Here is a 23,289-nt window from a genome sequence, read left to right as displayed (position 1 = left end):
AAAAAATAACTTCTGTCAGTGTGTGTGTGTGTGTGTGTGTGTGTGTTTGTGTGTGTGTGTGTGTGTGTGTGGTGTTGTGTGTGTGTGTGTGTGTAACCTTCATTTAACTAGCAAAAGTCAGTTAAGTAACAAATTCATATTTACAGTGACGGCCCGGACGACGGCGCCGGACGAATTGTCAAATCAAATTTTATTAGTCAAATGGCGGCAAATAATCCAAATCAAAATGCTATTTATAAAGCCCTTCTTACCATTCAGCTGAATCTCAGAAATGCTGTACAGAAACCCAGCCCTAAAAACCCCAAACCAGCAAGCCAAATTGCAGGTGTAGAAGCACGGATTACAACCGGTGTTAGACTTACGGTGAAATGCTTACTGTACGAGCCCCTAACCACCCCAATGCCATTTAAAAAAAATATAGATAAGAATATAAATAAAAGAACCAAGCAATTTAAAAGAAGCCAGCAGTTAAATAACAATACGAGACTACCAGTTAAGTGGAAGTTACCATACACTTAGGTTGGAGTCAAAAATTAAAAACTGTTTTCAACACTCCAACGATTCTGTAACAACAAACTATAGTTTTCAAAGGTGGTTAGGACATCTACTTGTGCATGACAAAGTAATTTTTCAAATAATTTGTTCAACAGATTATTTCCTAACTATATCAAATTCCAGTGGGACAAAGAGTTAATACATAAGTTGAGCTGTGCCTTAAACAGTTGGAAAATTCCAGAAAATAATGTTGTGGCTTTAAAAGCTTCTGATAGCGCTAATTGACGATTTTGAGTCAATTGGAGTGTACCGTTGTGATGTATTTCCAAGGCTACTTCAAACTCAGTGCCATCTTTGCTTGACATCATGGGAAAAATCAAAAGAAATCAGCCAAGACCTCAGAAAGAAAAATTGTAGATCCTCCATCAAGTCTGTTCATCCTTGGGAGAATTTCACAATTGCCTGAAGGTACTCGATCATCTGTACAAACAATATATGCAAGTATAACACGGGACCAGCGAGCCGTCAACCGCTCAGGAAGGAGACGCGTTTCTGTCTCCAGAGATGAACATACTCTGGTGCGAAAAGTGCATAACGAATCCCAGAACACAAGCACAAGTACCCTTGTGAAGTATGCTGGGTAGAATCAGTTACAAAAGTATCATATCAACAGTTAAACGAGTCCTACTTGATGACAACCATGACAGGCCGCTCAGCAAGGAAGAAGCCACTCTCCAAAACTGGCATAAAAAAAAGCCAGACTATGGTTTGCAACTGCAGCATGGGGACAAAACGATTACTTTTCGAGAAATGTCCTCTGGTACTGATGAAACTAAAAATAGAAACTGTTGACCATATGACCATGTTATGTTTGGAGAAAAAGGAGGAGGCCCTTGCAAGCCGAAGAAACCATCCCAACCGATGAAGACGGGGTGCAAGCATCATGTTGCGTGGCGTGCTGTGCTGCAGGAGGACTGGTGCACTTCACAAATAGATTGCATCATGAGGAGAAAGAAATATGTGCGGAATATATTGAAGCAACATCAAGACACAGTCAGGAAGTTAAAGCTTGGTTCCAAATGGTCTAAATGGACCAATGACCCCAAGCATACTTCCAAAGTTGCTGGCAAAAATGGCTTAAGGGACAATAAAGGCAAGGTATTGGAGTGGCCATCACAAAGCCCTGACCTCAATCCATAGAAAATTTGTGGGCAGAACTGAAAAAGCGTGTGCGAGCAAGGAGGCCTACAACCTGACTCAGTTACACCAGCCCTGTCAGGAGGAAATGGGCCAAAATTCACCCAACTTATTGTGGAAGCTTGTTGGAAGGCTACACAAAACGGTTTGACCAAGTTAAACAAATTTAAAGGCAATGCACCAAAATACTAATTGGTTCAACTTCTGACCCACTGGAATGTGATGAAAGAAATAAAAGCTGAAATAAATCATTCTCGTCTACTATTATTCTGACATTTCACATTCTTAAAAAAAGTATGATCCTAACTGACCTAAGACAGGATTTTACTTTGATTAAATGTCAGGAATTGTGAAAACTGAGTTTAAAATGTATTTGGCTAGGTGTATGTAAACTCATCGAATTCAACTGTACATACAGGGAGGGTACCAGTACAGAGTAATGTCCGGGGGCACAGGTTAGTTGATGTAATTATACAGTTGTAGGTTACAGTTATTAAAGTGACTGTGCATAGATGATAAACACAGAGAATTATCAGCAGTGAGTAGGGGGGAATGCAAATAGATCTGGGTAGCACCATTTGAGTAGGTGTTCAGGAGTCTCATGGTTTTGGGGTTAGAAGCTGTTTAGAAGCCTCTTGGACGCTTGACTTGGTCGCTCCAGCACCGGCTTGCCTGCTGTAGCATGACTAGGTGGCTGGAGTCTTTGACAATTTTCAGGGCTTTCCTCTGACACCGCCTGTATACGAGGTACCTGGATGGCAGGAAGCTTGGCCACAGTGATGTAGCTGGGCCTTCGCCGACTACCACTCTCGTAGTGCATTGCTGATTCGGAGGCGCGAAAGCAGTTGCATCACCATGGCAGTGATGCAACACAGTCAGGATTCTTCTCGATGATGCAGGCAGTGAGCTTTTGAGGATCTGACGAGCCATGCACAAAGTTATCCTTTTAGAGAGTGGAATAGGTTTTGCCCTCTTCCACGAACTGTCTTGCGTGCGATGCTTGGACACATGTTATAGTTTTGTTCGTCGAGAGCGGAAGCACCAGAGGACTTAAACCTCTCAATCCTATCCAGCTGCCCAGCCCCATCGCAGAGTCGGAGTGGAATATTCAGCATCCGAGCGTCGCTTCGAGTCCTCATTTGTAGCCTAGTACAGCTCACTAGCACAATCCGGATCTCTACAGTCATTGATCAGCATATGAGGAAATATGGTGTCTGCTCACTGTCATATTACACACGTTCACACGGCGTTGCTCTTGACCTACCCTCCCGATTTTATGTCTAACTGTCATTGTCTGAAGTCGAGATGAATCTAGTCCTAGCCACTTACGTTGCTCATCGGTCATGAGACCCGGTTATATGATATGTGTTGACATGCGAGTCAGCGTGGCCCTGTATGCCTGAGCAACCATACGCGGACATGTGCAGAGAGTCGCCTATTACACCCAGTTAACGAGTCATACCTGACGCAGACCCGACACCCGCCGAGACGAGGCCCATTACTTGAAGGATCAGTCTCAGCTTTGGCTCTCGAGAAACAGGCCCAGATCCCGTGATTTGCGTGTAGTGATGTAGTTGTTACCTACCCTCCACCTGGGACGCGCCCGTCAGGAAGTCCAGGATCCAGTTGCAGCCGACGGTTATGTAAGTCCCACGGGTCCTTAGCTTATTGATGAGCTTTGAGGCACTACGGTTTTGAATGCTGAGCTGTAGTCAATGAATAGCATTCTCACATAGGTGCTCATTTTGTCCTGTTGGAATAAGGAGCCAGTTGGTGAACTCTAATGCGCGATTGCGATCAGTCTGTGGATCTTTGTGCTAGAGTCCATGACCAGCCGTTTCAAAGCACTTCATGGCTCACAGACATCTGAGTGCTAGGTCGTCAAGGTCAGGTTATAAGTACGTTATAGTCCTTCTCATCGGGACACCAGGTCTACTCAATAACTGTGAGATGGTTTGCTTATTAAAAAGACCTTCTACTGTACACGATTGAGGCATGTACTGAGGACTCGAACAAACTGCAGTGAAAGAATCTACTTGCCAGTTACGTCTATGCGCGCTCGAGCATTGGCTCTGTACAGTACACGGCCTGGTATGCCGAGGTCGAGGCCCTAGTGGCCTAGATACAATGATTGACCCGTGTGTCCTAGAGAGTCTTATCGTACGGCTGACGAAGAGCGGCGCTGAGCACCAGTTCTTATCTGCAGTAACTCTGTACTACATCTATAGTCTCAGTGTGCCGATTCATCGGACTACTTAGAGAGCGAGAAGGCATATACCATGTAGAGAGCATTACTGCTTGAGTCTGTGATAGCTCTCTGTGTGCATTGTGGCGCTCTGCTCTCGAGTGACTGTGACAGTCCTGTGTTAAGAGTACCTCAACTAGGGCTATGCATAGCCCTTGCCACATCTCTAGACGAGAGAGCGTCTTTATGTCGCCGGATCTGTATTCTGTTAGTCTGCATGTCGCATCGTGTACGATCCTGAGTCACTACTGACCAAGTTTCGCACTGTGATGTGAGCTGGGGCAATCCTCGTAAGGACAGGGCCCATAGCAATGTAGAATGTCTCTGTTTATCCGTCCACAGAGCTTGCACAACGTAACGAAGATACTCTGCACCAGAGGCGGCGCTCAGACCCACCGCTACCTGCGAACGCGGCGAGCTCGTACTTTAACCTGTACAGGGCTCAGTGCAGGAATGCTTGTCCATAGTAACACGTCCATGTGCTCACGCATTGGAAACGTTCTCGTATTTCCGATATCATCACTGTATTGGTGGACGACTGATTGGCTCCGCACATGCACTCATTGAGTAGAGAAGCCAAATGAACTGGATGTTGTTAACATCCTCCCCAATCCGGATTGACATCCCAAGCCCCCATCATATCCAGGTCCGGTGTACCCAAAAGCGCACTAACGCGCCTAGTCGCTCACTCCTCATTTAGCAGTCATGCTTCCAATACAGACCGCACTGTTATATTATTGTACTCCTAGTGCAATCCTGTCCTTTAATTGCCTTCCTATCTGCAGAATCAGTGACGACTGGCACTCTATAGTCAATCTTCGAACCAGAATGAAGTAGTAGACAGCGGGACGAGCTTAGTGGTATAACGTTGCCATCCCTGTGTAGATCCCCAATTAAAAAATGGTTAGTCAGTTGGAGCCAAAGAATAAAGCTAGTAGGTCAACAGATCGAGTTCTTGTCCTCGCCTCTGGTATGCACACGGTTATAAGCAGTGCTGAGAGAGAAATTTGGAGTAAAACGCATGTATAAGTTTCCCTGCAGTTAAAGTCCCCCGGCTACTTGCGAGCGCCGCTCTGGGTGAGCGTTTTTCTTGTGTGCTTGTGGCGGAAACAGCGTCAATCAATCTGTCTTATGCCAGCCTCTGACTATGGTGTTAGTAAACAGCTTTCAAAAGAATACAGATGAAAAACTCTCAAGGTAATGTGTGTCACAGCTCTATCATGAGAAAACTCATAGTAATAGTTTCAGACTTCCTTAGATATCGTGCACCAGCTGTTGTTTACAAAAATACATAGACCGCCGCCCCTCGTCTTACCAGACACCGRTGTTCTTCCTGCTGCTACAGCGTATAACCAGCCAGCTGTATGTTGATATTGTCGTCGTTCAGACACAACTCCGTGAAGCATAAGATATTACAGTTTTGAATGTCCCGTTGGTAGTTTAATCTTGCGCATAGGTCATTGATTTTATTCTCCAAAGATTGCACGTTTGCTAGCAGAATGGAAGAAAGTGGGGGTTTATTCAATCGCCTACAAATTCTTAGTAGGCAGTGCGCCTCCTGGCTCTTTTTTCTCCGCCTCCTCTTCARGCAAATCACGGGGATCTGGGCCTGTTCTCGAGAAAGCAGTATATCATTGGCGTCGGGCTCGTAAGACTCGTTAAAGGAAAAAAAGGATTCTGCCAGTCCGTGGTGAGTAATAGCAGTCCTGATGTCCATAAGTTATTTTCGGTCATAAGAGACAGTAGTGGCAACATTATTTACAAAATAAGTTAAAAAAATAAGTTACAAACAGCGCAAATAAACTGGGCCATTTTTCCTTCAATTGTGTGCCGCCCTATGGGACTCTCAATCACGGCCGGATGTGATACAGCCTGGATTCGAACCAGGGACTGTAGTGATGCCTCTTGCACTGAGATGCAGTGCCTTAGACCGCTGCGTTCATGTGTGTGTGTGTGTTAACCATTTAACTGTACTAGAATGCTTAAAAGGCCACTAAAATGTTAAATATCGGTATCGTTTTTTTGGGCAAGGAACATATTGGATATCYGTARCGGACAAGAATGTCATATCGGTGCATCACTAATTAATGCTTGTAATTCCTTTGCCAGTCAATTGTGTGACTTTAAATGCCTGTCTGCATAGCATCCTGTTCAAACACAGATTGACGTTACATGTGTATAATAGACATCAACCTGACATCAACACAATCAATAATTTGAAGAAAAAAAMAAGTATGTTTCATGCATTAAGAAGCCTTCATAACACTATCATAACAATGACATAAAATATGTCAAATGATCAGTTTATAACAGATTGTTCACAGCATATGTTGCAATCGCCCTCTTTTCAGACACCAGCTGTTCATTTAACTTGTTATGGCTGCAGGGGGCGTATTGAAAAACTGGAAAAAGGTGCACATTTTCAAACGGCCTCTTACTCAATTCTTGCTCGTACAATATGCATATTATTATTACTATTGGATAGAAAACAGTCTCTAGTTTCTAAAACCGTTTGAATTATTTCTCTAAGTGGAACAGAACCTTTTTACAGCCCATTTCCTATCCGGAAGTGAGATTTCAAAATCGATGTCTCTCTTCAGAGAGCTTGTCTATAAAAGGGCATGTCACTTAGGACTGTAGAAACACGTCATACGCCTTCCCTGGGTGTCATGCGGAAGTGAGAGCAGAAATGACTTGATTATCTCGTCCTGGGATTGAACACAACCTCTTGGAGTGAAGATGTGCGCACTTTATTTTTTTTTCCTGGGCGCGAAGTTGGACCTGGACTCGGCTCCTGGAAAACCCTCGTTAAAGGTGAATGATCTCTGGCTTCGATTTTATTTGATACATGTCACAATATCATCCTAAAGTATGTTTTTTCAATATAGTTTAATTATTTATTGAAATTTATTCTGGACTTTAGATGTGATGCGACGCAAGAATTTTGTCAAGAAGGAGAGGTTAGCACCGCACGGCCAGTGTGCTTGCTAATTCAAGAGGGAAATCGTTCGTTCTGGATCCAAATAAAGACGGTTCTGAAAAAGGACCCCTTGGAGAACATTCTGATGGAAGATCACAAAAATAAGGACCCAATTTGGGATGCTTTTTATATATCTGTCGAACTGTGCTATCGCTACGTTTGACTAGAATCAATGCTGCTGTGTGCTAGCTATTGTAGTAAGCTAATATAACGATAATTGTGTTTTCGCTGTAAAACACTTCAAAAATCGGAAATATTGGCTCTATTCACAAGATCTTTGTCTTTCATTAGCTATCCACACATATATTTTTCTGAATGTTTTATGATGTGTAATTGTAGTTGACGTTGGTGTCTGTATTTTCTCTGGCTACTCCCGTGCGATTTCTGACTGTAGCTATGATGGTAGCAGTAATGTAAAACTGATTTATAGCTAAAATATGCACATTTTTTGAACAAAACATAGATTTATTGTGTAACATGTTATAGGACTTGTCATCTGGAGTAGTTCTTTCTAGGTTATTTAGGTTGGTTCTAGGTAGTTAGGTGGCTTGTGGCATGCTATTGCATGCCCTACTTGTGCTGTGAAAAATGTCTGTCCTCTTTTTTATTTGGTGGTGAGCTAACATAAATATATGTGGTGTTTTCTCTGTAAAACATTTTTAAAAATCGGACATGTTGGCTTGATTCACAAGAATGTTTATCTTTTCAAATGCTGTATTGGACTTGTTAATGTGTGAAAGTTCTTTTTCAAAATAGATTTTGAATTTCGCGCCCTGCACTGAGCTGGATGTTGTCATAAGGTGTACCGGTGTCGGGCTGCAGCCATAACAGGTTATTAAGTGAGTCCTTACATTCACGACCACCATGTCCAGACATGTTTTGTGTGTTACACGCCTATTAGGTGTGTTGGAACCATCTGCATCTAAATACAACTACAAATCTCKAGTGCCTGAAAGGCATCCAACTACACAAATTCCCAAGTAGAAATTCTGGTGAACAGAGTTTTATTTTAGAGCTGTGCATTACAGCAATCACTCTTCAGTGGATCCAAATTAGTCAAAATACAGTGATCTTAATTTTACGTGAAATAGTGGCACACTGGTACTTGGCCTATTGCCTTCTCTACTTCAGTTTTTACAATATGCATCATGTTCACTCTTGACTGTGCCTTCACATCCACCTGAGATCAGTTCCAACACAGCGACTCCATGGCTCCCCTTCACGCATAACTCTTCATCTCCACCAATAGGCACACATGCTGCAATGGGATGTCAAAAATACAAAATCGCTGGTTTGCAGTGATAAATCAAACACCCTGATATTAAGTGCCATGTGCATTTTGATTCTGCATGTGATGCGTCTGCCGGGAGGGGCAAAACACTCCTTTTGTATCCGAATATATAAATGCCAGGGATACGTGAGCGGAAGTTCTACCCCCAACAGGCAGGATGGGTAGAGGGAGGGGTGAAAGAGAGAGTATGGGAGAAGGAGAGACTGTACACTCTGTTTAGCACACATTTGCTAAGAATAACAGTAGGAATATGTAGGTTAAAGAAAGGCAGACACTTCAATGAAAAGTCAAATTTAGCAACTTTGAAATCAAAACATTCTAATACCACGGGTCCCCAATTACAATTCGCTGTGGGCCGATTTTTCCTTGAGCGGATGTTTGGGGGGCCAGAACTTAGTTATAAATCATTTGTACACTGCAAATTGAACGCTAGAATTTCAAACAGATATAGCATTTGACAAAAACAGAATAATTTCAAACCTTGATTAAATTGGGATACAATCACATATGCCTCTCTATTTATGAGAGCAAATACTTGGGAACAGACTTCCTAAATTAAAGTAACTTTGAGATGATTTCGTGGTGATTTTACAGTCTTATGTCCAACAACAAAAACMATATACAGTATACTGTATATACAATGCATTCAGAAAGTTCACAGCCCTTGACTTAAATTTAAAATGGATACKATTTTGATTTGCCATCAATGGCCTACACACAATACTCCATGTCAAATTGGAATTATGTGTTTCGAAAATTGTACAAATGAATTACAAATGGAAATCTCAAATGTCTTGAGGCATTAAGTATTCAACCCCTTTGTTCGGCAAGCCTAAATAACTTCAGGAGTAAACATTTGCTTAAAAAGTCACATAATAAGTTGCAGGGACTCTGTGTGCAATAATAGTGTTAAACATGATTTTTTAATGACTACCTCATCTCTGTACCCCACACACACAATTATATTTAAGGTCCCGCAGTTGAGCAGTGAATTTCAAACACAGATTCAACCACAAAGATCTGGGAGGTTTTCCAAAGCTCGCAACGAAGGGCACCTATTGGTAAATGGGTCAAAATAAAAAAAACAGACATTGAATAAAATATCCCTTTGAGCAAGTTACTAATTACTAGGGTTGGGCGGTATCCAGATGTTCATATAGTCATATCATCCTTCTCTCATACCGGGATTTACGGTATTACCGGTTTAGTACACAAGTGAGCGCCAATAAAATGTAAAAAGCCCATTGGGCATCTATTACCAGAATGCTAACAAAATTTGCACAAGTAATATCAAATTTGCATGGAGGCTGCTAGCTAAATATGCAAACGAGGTGCAAACAAAAATAAACTAATTGCAAAGACAGGCTATCCAGCTCATTAAATTACATATATATAGGTAGGTGCTACCGAATGTAATTTTTGTTGAGTTTGGACATTTACAAGCGAATGTGAACAATGTGTGCAAATGAACAAAGTTTTGACCCATGCAGTACTGGCTCTCCAGGAGCACGCTGTGTCTGTGTGGAGTCTGGAGTCGCTAGGGCAACAGGCCTGCCTGACCTGATTGGAGAAGAGGGAGGAGGAGCAGACGGGTGAGAACGGAGAAGAGAAAAAAACACAAGGAAATCAAGATAACAGTGGCAGCTGTACAAATAACTAATCCAAAATGGCTTTGCCTTCTCCAACACAGCAGAAAGCTACACAATATGATGCCCGTCACCTTATTACAATGAAAAAAATGTAAAGCGCAACCTGCAACAATTTCAAAGATCACAGTTCATATAATGAAATCACTCAATCGAAATAAATTCATTAGGTCCTAATCTATGGATTTTACATGACTGGGAATACAGATTGGTCACAGATATGACTTTGTCTCGGGCCTAACAACACCTGTGACAATATATCCTCCAAACACCGGCTTCGAGGGCATTATTACTTAACCTCTCTTYGGTAGGTGGCAGTATTTTCACATCCGGATGAAAAGTGTGCCCAAAGTAAACTGCCTGTTACTCAGGCCCAGAAGCTAGGATATGCATATAATTGGTAGATTTGGATAGAAAACTATAATGTTTCTAAAACTGTTAAAATAATGTCTGTGAGTATAACAGAACTGATATGGCAGGCGAAACTCCGAGGACAAACCATCCCCCCCAAAATATATTTCAGCCTACCACTATTTTCAATGGCTGTCACTTTTATTATAAGGCGAAGTCCTCCCAGATTGCAGTTCCTAGGGCTTCCACTAGATGTCAACAGTCTTTGGAAAGAGTTTCAAAGAGTTGCTGGTTTTTGGAAAAATGAGCCAGAAATTGTAGTTTTTCTAGGTGGCTCCCATTTTGGCTGTAGTGTTTCCAAGCGTGTGAATGAGAGGGCGTTCTTTGGTATTTTTCTCCGGGAAAGACAATAACGATTATCAGTCTTACATTTTATCGTTTATTTACGTATTAYGGTACCTAAGGTTTTATTATAAACGTTGTTTGACTTGTTTGGAAAAGTTTATTAGTAACATTTGTGATTCATTTTGTTTGCATTTTGATGGAGGGAAACTGGGTGGATTATTGACTGAAGCGCACCAGCTAAACTGAGTTGTTATGGGTATAAAGAAGGACATTATCGAACAAAAGGACCATTTGTGATGTAACTGGGACCTTTTGGAGTGCCAACAGAAGAAGGTCATCAAAGGTAAGGCATTTTTTATATCGCTATTTCTGACTTTCGTGTCGCACCTGCCTGGTTGAAATATGTTTTTCATGGTTTTGTATGCGGGGCGCTGTCCTCAGATAATCGCCGTAAAGCCTTTTTGAAATCTGACACAGCGGCTGGATTAACAAGAAGTATAGCTTTATTTTGATGTATTACACTTGTGATTTTATGAAAGTTAAATATTTATAATTCTGTAGTTTGAATTTCGCGCTCTGCAATTTCACCGGATGTTGGCCAGGTGGGACGCTACCGTCCCACCTGCCCATAAGAAGTTAAACAAGTAACTGGCTCAACTGTGCTGGGGAACTAAGTAAGCTTCCAAATGTAAAATAATGTGACAGGTGAAATAAGAGCACGATCCGCTTTATCGCCTAATGCATTGCACATGTTGACTGCAGGTATTTACTTAAATTGCTACAAATAAGACAATGTATTTAAAAAACTTTTTATAAACTTTTTAAAATATTAAATAGTTTCAACTGTATTGACGGTACTGAAAAGGCTATTTTTTAAATACCCCGGTATACGGTATACCGCCTAAGCCTACTGATTACACTTTGGATGTTGTCCAAAGATATCGCTTGTAAACCAAAAAGTTATTTTGTTGGCATTTACGTATGTCCCCATTACCAGTAAAACATAATCAAAACCTATTTCTTTCACTTACTTGCTGTGCAGTTTTGTTGTTCATTTGTTCAGTCATTTCATTCTCAACCAGGATGTCTGTGGAAACCTGTTTGGGTCTTTGCACGTCAAAAAAGATACACGTCAAATAACACGATTTGACGTGTCAAATAAGCTTGTTGACCAATCAGGACCTGAATATGACTGCACGTCACATAATAATTTAACCCGTTCATAAAAATGTTTACTTAGTTATTACACATTGATTACACTATCACTCATATTTCATAAGTCACAGCGATTCATCGATACATATGCCATGATGCTGGTAAAGTTGTCTCGTGCACCTACAGTGCTGGTCATAAAAAAAGCTAGCTAGCTCATGGATGTAATCAATGTTCTTCCCAAAAACATAGCAAAATGACATAATCTGTTAGCTAGCTAACTATATAGCTAGGTGTCATCATCTAAAATAACCCTAATTTATAAGACAGTTCTTATTTGATTAATGGCGGTCTATGTCTATGTGAAGCTAGCCACAATAAGGATTAGAGATTAGCCACAATAGTGGACTTCGTCGTTAGCCTTCAAAATAAAAGTATATCATTGACAGGAGATGCAAATGCATAGAAATAGTCAAATTATGCCATAATTGAATATATCATGCTAAACGGGGTTGGAATGTTATATAAAATCAACAAAAGACAATGTTAATTTGACAAATCTGTTTAAATCCCACTATACTTTAGAATTGCATTGGGGCATACRTAGTAGGACGTTGGGAAAAAATAGCTTGGATATTGAGTAGACGGATACCCCATTTCATTGATCCCCTATCCTTAGGTAAAGCTGTACAGTGCAATATGAATGTCAATACACACAATTGGCTGACTGGAGAGGTTATTTCATACAGTCACAGTCCCGCGATAAGAGCTACAAAGCTAATATTTGCCTAAACTCTTCACAGTTGTGTTCTGTGGGTGTCACCAAGTAGACTGATACCCCATTTCATTGCTTCACCTTCCAACCTTGTTTAACATTATTTAGTCTAAATATGCATCACTTTGAAATAAGTACTTTTATTTTGAAGGCACCCCCGCAAATTCCACTATTGTGCCTAATCCTAGCTTCACAACACATAACCCGGTCAGGTCAAGCCTCACTAGCCAGATGAAGCTAACTGGCTGCTTATAACGTTAGCTTTGGGCAACAGGGTTAAGTAGCTGGCCAACTATTTATTTTCATGAACTGAAGTTCAATTTCAACAGGCGAACAACAAGTGGCTACCTAGCTAATACTTACTCACAAGGATTCCTAAATCATTGCTAAGAATAGTGAAAATMACTGCAGTTTCTACTGGTTTCTTGCTGGTTGTATTGGTGCAAGCTAGGTACCAAGCTAGAGCAAGCTAGCTACCCCAGAAGTTGCGGTAGAACAAATAATCCTTTATTACCAACACGGTATTGTAAATACATTGTTCGTGGCCAGTGTTTGCAGAATTTTTTGTACAGCTTTGACAGTGCTACTGATAGTAGTGGTGGTGCTTGGCTTGCACGTGCAAATTCAGAACACACAACATTCTATAATATAACTGTGTTATTTGACGTGTCAAATTAAGAGCTTATTTAACACGTCAAAGTGTCGTTTTTGACACGCAAAGATCCAAACGGCGTTCCATAGTATGTCATGAAGCTAATAGCAGTGAAGCAATTGCTGTGTAACTCCGGTAGGAGTTGTTGTGTTTGTGTTTTTTTGTTTGTGTTTTTTTGTAACTTATTTTGTACATAAATGTTGCCGCTACTGTCTCTTATGACCAAAAATAACTTCTAGACATGAGGAGTGCGATTACTCACCACGGACTAGCAGAATCCTTTTTATTCCTTTCATGACTGACGAGCCCGACGCAAAGGATATACTGCTTCCTTGGGAACAGGCCCCGATCCCCGTGATCTGCGTGAAGAGGAGGCGGAGAAAGAGGGACCGAAGGTCAGGCTGCGTTCTGAGAATTCGTAGGCGATCGAATAAACCCCCACTTCCCACCATTCTGCTAACAAATGTTTCATCTTTGGAGAATAAAATCGCAGAGTTATTGGGAAGATTAAACTACCAACGGGACATTAAAAACTTTAACATCTTATGCTTCACAGAGTCGTGGCTGAACGACGACAATWTCAACATAGAGCTGGCTGGTTATATGATGTACCGGGCAGGATGGAACAGAGGCGTCTGGTAAGACAAGGGGTGATGGTCTATGTATTTTTGTAAACAACAGCTGGTGCACGATATCTCAGGAAGTCTCGAGCTATTGCTCATCTGAGGTAGAGTATCTCATGATAAGCTGTAGACCACACTATCTACCTAGAGAGTTTTCATCTGTATTCGTTTAAGCTTTTTTACATACCACCACAGTCAGAGGCTGGCACTAAGACAGCATTGAATGAGCTGTATTTCGCAAAAAGCAAACAATAAAACGCTCACCCAGAGATGGCGCTCCCAGTAGCCAGGGACTTTAATGCAGGGAAACTTAAATCAGTTTGACCAAATTTCTATCAGCATGTTAAATATGCAACCAGAGGGAAAAAACTCTGGACCACCTTTACTCCACACACAGATACGCCTACAAAGCTCTCCCTCGCCCTCCATTTGGCAAATCTGACAATAATTCTATCCTCCTGATTCCTGTTTACAAGCAAAAWTTTTAAAAGGAAGCACCAGTGACTAGGTCAATAAAAAAGTGGTCAGAGGAAGCAGATACTAAACTACAGGACTGTTTTGCTAGCACAGACTGGAATATGTTCCGGGATACACCACATCAGTCATTGGCTTCATCATAAGTGCCTCAATGATGTCATCCCCGCAGTGACCACACGTACATACCCCAACCACAATCCATGGATTACAGGCAGCATCCGCACTGAGCTAAAGGCTAAGGCTGACACTTTCAAGGAGTGGGACCCRAACCCGGAAGCTTATAAGAAATTCTGCTATGCCCTCCAATGAACCATCAAACAGGCAAAGCATCAATACAGGACTAAGATCGAATCGTACTACACCGGCTCTGACGCTCATTGGATGTGGCAGGGCTTGCAAACCATTACAGAGTACAAAAGGGAAGCACAGCCAAGAGCTGCCCAGTGACACGAGCCTACCAGATGAGCTAAACTACTTCTATGCTCAATTCGAGGCAAATAACACTGAAACATGCATGGGAGAACCAGCTGTTCTGGAAGACTGTGTGATCACGCTCTCCGCAGCCAATGTGAGTAAGAGCTTTTAACAGGTCAACATTCACAAGGCCGCAGGGCCAGACTGATTACCAGGACGTGTACTGCGAGCATGCGCTGACCAACTGGCATGTGTCTTCACTGACATTTTCAACCTCTCCCTGTCAGAGTCTGTAACACCAACATGTTTCAAGCAGACCACCATAGTGCCTGTGCCCAAGAACACTAAGGTAACCTGCCTACATGACTATAGCACTCACGTCTGTAGCCATGAAATGCTTTGAAAGGCTGGTCATGGCTCACATCAACACCATCATCCCAGAAACCCACTACAATTTGCATACCGCCCCAACAGATCCACAGATGATAAAATCTCCATTGCATTCCATGCTGCCCTTCCCCAACGGGACAAAATGAACACCAATGTGAGAATGCTATTCATTGACTACAGCTCAGCGTTCAACACCATAGTGCCCTCAATGCTCATCACTAAGCTAAGGACGCTGGGACTGAACACCTCCCTCTGCAACAGGACCCTGGAGTTCCTGAAGGGCCGCCACCAGGTTGTAAGGGTAGGTAACACATCCGCCACACTGATCCTCAACACAGGGGCCCCTCAGGGGTGCGTGCTCAGTCCCCTCCTGTACTCCCTGTTCACCCATGACTGCACGGCCAGGCACCACTCCAACACCATCATTAAATTTGCCGATGACATAACAGTTCCTTGGTGTCCACATCACCAACAAACTAACATGGTCCAAGCACAGCAAGACAGTCGTGAAGAGGGCACGGCAAAACCTATTCCCCCTCAGGAGACTGAAAAGATTTGTCATGGGTCCTGAGATCCTCAAAAGGTTATACAGCTGCACCATCGAGAGAGGTTCTCACCTTCTGTAGTCATCTATGCATATGCACTATAATAACTCTACCTACATGTACAACTACCTCAACTAACAGGTGCCCCCACACATTGACTCTGTATCGGTACCCCCCTGTTTATAGTCTCGCTATTATTATTTTACTGCTGCTCTTTAGTTACTTTTATCTCTAATTCTTATCCGTATTTTTTTGAAACTGCAATGTTGGTTAGGGGCTCGTAAGTAAGCATTTCACTGTAAGGTGAAAGCACCGGTACACAGTAACGTTACCAAGTGCGCTATTGTTCAGATCAAATTTTATTGTATGTTGTACTCGGCACATGTGACTAATAAAATTTGATTTGAACAATAGCACACTTGGTAACGTTAGTGTGTACCGGTGCTCGACCAGTCGCGAAAGACAACATCACCCTCGACAGAGAACGGTTGATTGTCAAGGAAAATTAATTCCATTATCTTGGCATTAATGGATTTCGCCTGAGTTGTCTCGCTGAAATGTTCTTACTCTTTCAAATGACTGTTCGATTTGTTGACTGCTCGATCCACACAGCAGACATTGTGGGCTAGGTTAGGAATGCTGTTGCAGGTATAGCGACAAATTTTACGTGGAGTCATTACGTCATGTACCTACGTTATATACAGTTGAAGTCGGAAGTTAACATACACCTTAGCCAAATACATTTAAAACCTGTCTGGCTCCGGGGTTCCGCTAGCGGAACTCCTCCCACATTCCACTGAAAAGGCAGAGCGCGAAATTCAAAAAATATTTTTTAGAAATATTTAACTTTCACACATTAACAAGTCCAATACAGCAAATGAAAGATACACATCTTGTGAATCCAGCCAACATGTCCGATTTTTAAAATGTTTTTCAGCGAAAACACCACGTATATTTATGTTAGCCCCCCACCAAATACAAAAAAGGACAGACATTTTTTCAACAGCCAGGTAGCATGCAAAAACCAACATAACTAACCAAGATCCAACCAAACTAACCGAAACAACTTCATCAGATGACAGTCCTATAACATGTTACACAATAAATCTATGTTTTGTTCGAAAAATTGCATATTTGAGGTATAAATCAGTTTTACATTGCAGCTACCATCACAGCTACGTCAAAAATAGCACCGAAGCAGCCAGAGTAATTATAGAGACCAACGTGAAATACCTAAATACTCGTCATAAAAACATTTCTGAAAAATCGATGGTGTACAGCAAATTAAAGACAACATCTTGTGAAGCCAGCCAATATTCCCGATTTTTTAAGTGTTTTACAGCGAAAACACAATATAGCATTATATTAGCTTACTACAATACCTACCACACTCATTCATCAAGGCACGTTAGCGATAGCAATAGGCACGTTAGCGATAGGAATAACCAGCAAAAGATATTATTTTCACTAACCTTCATAAACCTTCATCAGATGACAGTCCATATAACATCAGGTTATACATACACTTATGTTTTGTTCGAAATGTAATATTTAGAGCTGAAATCAGTGGTTATACATTGTGCTAACGTAGCATCTTTTTCCCAGAATGTGCGGATATTTTTCTAAAACTCACCTATTCTGACAAAATAACTATTCATAAACATGACTAAAAATAAATGTTGTATAGGAAATGATAGATACACTAGTTCTTAATGCAATCGCCGTGTTAGAATTCTAAAAATAACTTCATTACGACATCCAGCTTATGTTATAGCGAGAGCGTGCCAAAATCTGGGCGCTACCTAATAGTACACATGTTCGACAGATATATGAAATAGCATCATAAATGGGTCCTACTTTTGATGATCTTCCATCAGAATGTTGTAAAGGGGTCCTTTGTCGTGAACAATCGTTGTTTGGTTTTAGAACGTCCTCTTCTCCAGTCAATTAGCACGGAAAGCTAGCAAAGTAGCGCGAAGCTCTCCTTCCTGAACAAAGGCACACACGCAACACGCCTAACGTCCCGAAAAAAATTAAATAATCTATCAACTATATTGAAAAAACATACTTTACGATGATATTGTCACATTTATCAAATAAAATCAAAGCCGGAGATATTAGTGGTCTATAACAACAGCTTTCCAGAAGGCAATCCCAGGCTCCTTCTCGCGCTTTCCAGAAAACAGGAAATGGGTGACACGTCATGCCAAGAGCTTTTATTCCACCTCAGACCAAGATAAACACTCAATTTCTTCTCTCACTGCCTATTGACATCTAGTGGAAGGTGTATGACGTGCATGTATACTAATACGTATCAAGCCCATTTATAGGCAGGCCCTAGAACAGAGCATCGTTTTCAGATTTTCCACTTCCTGATCAGGAAGATTGCTGCAAAATGAGTTCTGTTTTACTCACAGATATAATTCAAACGGTTTTAGAAACTAGAGAGTGTTTTCTATCCAATAGTAATAATAATATGCATATTGTACGAGCAAGAATTGAGTACGAGGCCGTTTAAATTGGGCACGATTTTCCCCCAAAGTGAAAACAGCGCCCTCTGTCCTCAACAGGTTAAACTCAGTTTTTCACAATTCCTGACATTTAATCAAAGTAAAAATTCCCTGTCTTAGGTCAGTTAGGATCACCACTTTATTTTAAGAATATGAAATGTCAGAATAATGGAAGAGAGAATGATTTATTTCAGCTTTTATTTCTTTCATCACATTCCCAGTGTGTCAGAAGTTTACATGCACTCAATTAGTATTTGGTTGCATTGCCTTTAGATTGTTTAACTTGGGTCAAACGTTTCGGGTAGCCTTCCACAAACTTCCCACAATAAGTTGGATGAATTTTGGCCCATTTCCCCTGACAGAGCTGGTGTAACTGAGTCAGGTTTGTAGGCCTCCTTGCTCGCACACGCATTTTCAGTTCTGCCCACAAATTTTCTATGGGATTGAGGTCAGGGCTTTGTGATGGCCACTCCAATACCTTGACTTTATTGTCCTTAAGCCATTTTGCCACATCTTTGGAAGTATGCTTGGGGTCATTGTCCATTTGGAAGACCCATTTGCAACCAAGCTTTAACTTCCTGACTGATGTCTTGAGATGTTGCTTCAATATATCCACATCATTTTTTCTTCCTCATGTTGCCATCTATTTTGTGAAGTTCACCAGTCCCTCCTGCAGCAAAGCACGCCCACAACATGATGCTGCCACCTCCGTTCTTCACGGTTGGGATGGTGTTCTTCGGCTTGCAAGCCTCCCTCTTTTAACTCCAAACATAACAATGGTCATTGTGGTCAAACAGTTCTATTTTAGATTCATCATACCAGAGGACATTTCTCGAAAAAGTACCATCTTTGTCCCCATGTGCAGTTGCAAACCATAGTCTGGCTTTTTTAATTGCGGTTTTGGAGTAGTGGCTTCTCCTTGCTGAGCGGCCTCTTGGGTTATGTCAATATAGGACTCGTTTAACTGTGGATATAGATACTTTGGTACCTGTTTACACCAGCAACTTCACAAGGTATTTTGCTGTCGTTCTGGGATCGATATGCACATTTCACACCAGAGTACGTTCATCTCTTGGAGACAGAACGCGTCTCCTTCCTGAGCGGTATGACGGCTACGTGGTCCCATGGTGGTTATACTTGCATACTATTGTTTGTACAGATGAACGGGGTACCTTCAGGCGTTTGGAAATTGCTCCCAAGGATGAACCAGACTTGATGAGATCTACAATTTTCTTTCTGAGGTCTTGGCTGATTTCTTTTGATTTTCCCATGATGTCAAGCAAAGAGGCACTGAGTTTGAAGGTAGGCCTTTAAATACATCCACAGGTACACCTCCAATTGACTAAAATGATGACAATTAGCCTATCAGAAGCTTATAAAGCCACAACATAATTTTCTGGAATTTTCCAAACTGTTTAAAGGCACAGTCAACTTAGTGTATGTAAACTTCTGTCCCACTGGAATTCTGATACAGTGAAATAATCTGTCTGCAAACAATTATTTGAAAAATTACTTGTGTCATGCACAAAGTAGATGTCCTAACCGACTTGAAAAAACTATAGTTTGTTAACAAGAAATTTGTGAAGTGCTTGAAAAACTAGTTTTTTAATGACTGTCAGGATAAATAATCCTGACAGCCTACCCAACCGCTCGGAGGCGTCCGCATGGTCCTACAGCACACCATTGCTTCGTTTTGTATCACATTCCAATTATAAAAATGGGGGTGGGACATAAATGCAATTTCAGAATGTGGAAGCACCCAACCCCTCCATCAGACTATTCTTGATTTAATCTTGTGTTTACATATACTAAATAATATATGTGTGAAATTGATTTTGATTTAGAATAGATCATTATCATACACCTGTCTCAAAACAGGGGCAGGGGGAAAAAATGAATGTCATCTATGCACTTAAATAGCGAATGAAGGATGCTTTTCCCGTGGTTATTTTCATGCCAGTCAGGTAGGCTACACTCATGTTGTAAAAATAAGCAATGTGCTTAATATTAGGAAATAAATATAGTAGGCCTAGCCTATAAAAAGCTAATGGGATCCTCCTCTTTTTAATAGAGGCCATCACTCTGTTTTCTCACACAATTGTATAGCCTATAYAATTGTTTTGCAACATGAGCTCATGGGCTCTTATGAAGTGGCTCTTATGAAGTGTGTGATTAGATTTTCAATTTGCATTGATGTCAGAGCAATTAGAGGGGCAATAGAGTGCTGAGTACCAGGCAGTTAACAAGTTTGGTAGGCTTCTAATGACCAGCAGCATCAGAGCTTGGAGAAGCCGTGACTAAACGGTCACATGGAATTTGGCTGCCTTCATGACTCGTGACCACCAGTGTGTCGGTAATACGGTCACCGRAACAACCCTAGCCGATTTACAGTTGACTTAATTCTGCTTGAATATCTATGGCAAGACCTGAAAATGGTTCTCTAGCAATGATCAACAACCAATTTGACAGAGCTTGACAATTTCTGAAAAGAATAATGGGCAAATGTTGCACAACCCAGGTGTGGAAAGCTCTTGGAGACTTCCCCAGAAAGACTCACAACTGTAATCGCTTCCAAAGGTGCTTCTACAAAGTATTGACTCAGGGGTTAGCATACTTATGTAAATTAGATATTTATATTTAATACATTTGCAAAAATGTCTAATAATACATTTCACTTTGTCATTATGGGGTATTGTGTGTAGATGGGTGGAACAAAAATATATTGAATCCTGTAACAACAAAATGTGGAATAAGTCAAGGGTTATAAATACTTTGTGAAGGCACTGTATTTAAAAATAAAAACTTGCTCAGAAAACTTGGGGGGGCCAAATAAAATCACAGGCCCGCGGGCCGCATATTGCAGAAATCTGCTCTTGACCCACCCTAAAAGACTTAAATAGGGCAAGGTAACAGAGGTCTCAAGTTCATTCCAAAGTGCTTCCCCTAGAGAGGAGAGGGCAGCAGGGTCATTAGGGCTTTACTGACAGGGCCTTTTCACCACAGGCTGGCGCCATGACAATGCCAACAGGGAGAGCAGATGTTGTTACCAGCAGCACATCTGCATTCAGCCACAGTCCCCACTCCTTCCACGCCAAAACAAAAGAACCCTCTCCCAAGGACCTTCCTTCCACTTAAGCCTCCAAATTGAAAAAAGGTTATCTTTTCATACCAATCCCCACCAGGCCCTTTAACACGATAATGACAAATTGTGAAGTAGAGGGAATGGAGAGAGACTAGAGCTCCTGTTGCTTTGCACATATAACAGTAATCATTGTATGAAGAGAGTGAATTCCTTACATGATTAGTTGTCAGTGATTATGTGGGATACTTTTGTAATATCAATGACAAAAGCTGAATCCAGGGGCCTTGGAAGAAGAGATGTGGCCCTCTAAAATCAAACCACCTGCTTCCATCTGTGAAGTATGCAGTAGATGCATGCTATAAAACTGAGAGACAGAGTGGGAGGGAGAGAGAGATCTAACTTGTAAACCTCAAGTTAAAGGGCCAATCAGCAGCTGAAACAATAAAGCGGCCTTCCCACCATGGTTTCTGTAAAAAGCTGAGGGATGAGGCTGGAGAAATGTAACCACTCTAAAATTCATAGACAGAGCTATAGATGCAAGGATTCATGGTATAAAAAGTATAGTTTTTACCATGTTGAGGCTATASAGTGTTTGTTTATATTAGCATTTTTTACCAATGGAGTAAAACAAGCTTATATTTTGGTTTCTGATGGGGAACGACAGTTGAACTAAGCTCATGAGGCATGTATAAGTTATATTCTTCAAGAATCAATGGGTGCATATTCATTTATAATCCAAAAATGTATGTAGCAACTTCTGATTGCCCCTTTAAAGTAAAGCTCAACCACTGCAATGGTGACACTTATCTGTTTTCATGGACTACTGAAATGATTTGAGATATTAACTTTTTTGTATCTAAATAACTTTTTTTCTATCCAATCATATAATGTGAAACGTCTAAAACAGACTTCCTCAACGTGTTGAAATTGGCACTGCCAATTAAAATGGAATCCTTCTTCTGTTCTCTCTTATTCACCTATTCTTCTATTAAATCTGTTGGGAGTTCCAAAGTTGGTTGTTGTGTTGGTATGACTGAGGGTCATAGTTGATTACTTTATTGACAGGACGTAGCCACAATAGCATTATGCCTTTACTAATGCAATTTTTTTCCCTTTCACTAAAGATGTCCTCGGAATAGCCCACCCCACAATTCCCTCCCTAGTCACTCCACTTCTTGATGGCGCAGACACACATGGGCACCAACAAGCGACAAAGATCGCTTTCAAAACTACACCGGTTGAACAACTGAGGTTTTCGAAATCATTAGAAAATTATTTCGTCCTACCTCGATTAGATGTTTATTGAGAAGTTCAAACGGTGGCTTTATGCGTCCGAAAATAGCATCATACGCTTTACAAGACCGCGTCCTGTTCGATATTAATGGATCCACCTTTAGATGCCACAAAAACTTAAATCCTAGAGCAACGGGACCGATCTCCGTCGCAGGAATAATTGATTCCTAATGTCGCTTTTTCCTCTAAACTATCCTATGCTTGATTGCGGCACCGTTTGTAAGGCTACACACTCCTTCCTATTATATCCCTCCTGCAAGAATTGAGAGAGGGGTGTGTGTCAGTTTCTTTTCATTTTTTTCTCTCGCTTTTTTAATGAGGCGGGGCTTTGGCCCATACCAACCAATGGCGCTTACGCGCGCGCCTCGCCTCCCTTAACACACACACTCACACAGGTCAATGGATCACCCATATATCAGATAAGGACAGATACATTTCTAACCAATGTGAACAAACAAATAGCCATAAAGACAATGCTCCAAATCAGTTTGATGACATCATCCCTATTGGCCCTCAATCTCAGTGTCATGTGAGGGGCGAGTATGGACATGTCTGCATCCAAGCAGATTAATCAGTGTTAGTATTAATGAATTAGATTAGCGGACATTTATTTCCCAGTCCTGTTGGACTGATCAGATGAATACAAAAGAAGAAGTAGAAGGGGGGTGTACATATCACATAYGCTTAATGTTTGACCAATAACGCAGCTATTGTATTATCTATGCATAGCCACTTTAATAATTCTACCTACATGTACATATTACCTCAATTACCTCGACACAGGTGCCCCCCGCACATTGACACATTGACTCTGTACCAGTACCCC

The 23,289-nt window shown here is 41.3% G+C and overlaps 1 protein-coding gene across 5 annotated transcripts in view; it reads right to left on the bottom strand.

The window, feature by feature from the left end:
* The window catches only part of ctbp2a (C-terminal binding protein 2a), a 146,422-nt gene extending 123,669 nt beyond the window's left edge, over positions 1 to 22,753 (bottom strand). For 2 of the 5 annotated variants that reach the window (XM_070448501.1, XM_070448503.1), the window contains exons 1-2: positions 22,457 to 22,747; positions 13,392 to 13,488 (exon numbers count right to left, since the gene is read on the bottom strand). The gene's annotated coding sequence lies outside the window, so the exon portion shown is untranslated. Of the gene's footprint in view, positions 1 to 13,391; positions 13,489 to 17,435; positions 17,567 to 22,456 lie in introns of all 5 variants that reach the window. The other 3 variants (XM_024008241.2, XM_024008242.2, XM_070448502.1) reach the window with 2 other exon arrangements.
* Positions 22,754 to 23,289: the final 536 nt, after the last annotated feature.

This window comes from Salvelinus sp. IW2-2015, linkage group LG18, assembly GCF_002910315.2.
Source record: "Salvelinus sp. IW2-2015 linkage group LG18, ASM291031v2, whole genome shotgun sequence".
NCBI lineage: Eukaryota > Metazoa > Chordata > Actinopteri > Salmoniformes > Salmonidae > Salvelinus > Salvelinus sp. IW2-2015.
This window is presented reverse-complemented; position numbering and strand designations above follow the sequence as displayed.